Below are 1,555 nucleotides of genomic sequence, written 5' to 3' on the forward strand. Positions count from 1 at the left end.
CAATTTATGCCTGATATTAACTCGTATTGGCTAATTACAATCACTTCGGTGTGAACATGAATCAAAAACCTTCAAAATACCAAAAGAGAGACCAGGCTGTTATATGAGTCTTTTATGTTGGAAGTGCCTTAAGTCCATTTTAGATTTTTGTACACATCTTGGATTTCTCGTACATTTTCCAATATTTATAATTTTCGTTAGGGACGTTTTCAACTGAATGAGAATCCAAAATATTAAATTGCTCTCTCCCCAAAATACTAAAACCCCCCGAAACACTGAATAATGGGGTACCGATATATGGAGGTTAGGACCAGGTGTAATAGCAATGTCAGTGCAAAATTTTAGACCTCTATCTCAAATATTGCGATCTCTATCGTGATAAATCGACATAGAATTTTATTCTGATGAAGAATATATATATATATATATAAATACAATTTACACCAAATCTCACTTCGTGCCAGATCTAGATGGTGTCATTCCTCTCGTATCTCTCCCAACAACCTAGATCAAGTCCGATTTCGTAGACCTTCGCCAACCAAAATAGCATACAAAATTCAGAATATGTCTATACTACATATGTTACATATGTTATATATCTTTCCGCACTTCTTTACTTGTTTGTTTGCAGTTGTCGTATGTCGGGCTACATTGTTATATGTTAGGGGTGTTATTTACAGAATCCAATGATATAATTATACAATGTAACTTGAAAACTCAGTTGATTTCATTCTTACTTAATACTCGTGTTTACTTTCGTATGACAAATTATGTTTTTATACCCTACACAACTATGTTGTCAGGGTATTATAGCTTTGTGCAGCCTCAAAAGTTTGTAACGCCGCGAAATATTGGTTCTAGACCCCTTTAAGTATACCGATCGTCATATCTCGACTAGCTGAGTCGATCTAGACATGTGTGTCCGTCCGTCCGTCTGTCCATTATAATTTGTAAACACGATACAGGCCACAGTTATGGACCAATATTCACGAAATTTTGCATGTAGGATGGGTTCTGGCCAGGGATGCGAAATTAAATTTTCAAATTGTACTGGCTTTCAATAAAAAGTGTACTTTTTTCAGTCCGATTGTACTTTTTATATATTTTTTAATAAAAATTTTGTTCCTATTAACAATTAATAAAAACATACATAAAAAATTAATAAAGATTTGAAGCAGTCGAAGCATGTATTCTGTTCCTTTCATTGGTTTTAATTATATTTTGATATGAAAATACCCTTTCCACATTTGTAGATGAATGTGGAATATATAATTACCCTCTGAAAATTTCTGATATATAAGGAAACATATCTTCGTTTCGTTAATTTTTGACTTCAGTCACCTTGACCAACAAGTGCATATATTGTCGTTTTTGAAAGACTTAAAAATTTCTACATGCATTCTGGCATCCTCAGACTGCATTTCTAATTTGATATTACTTATAATTTTTGTACATACTGCAAGAACAAAAATAACAGTAACCAGTAAGGAAGGTTCAAAAGTCGGACGATACCCTTCGCCACTTTAGGTACATACAAGAGATGCTAGAATATAGA

The sequence above is a fragment of the Musca vetustissima genome, unplaced genomic scaffold (genome assembly GCF_032173495.1).
Source record: "Musca vetustissima isolate MV318-11 ecotype Yass unplaced genomic scaffold, APGP_CSIRO_Mvet_v1 utg33717, whole genome shotgun sequence".
In the NCBI taxonomy this organism is placed as follows: domain Eukaryota; kingdom Metazoa; phylum Arthropoda; class Insecta; order Diptera; family Muscidae; genus Musca; species Musca vetustissima.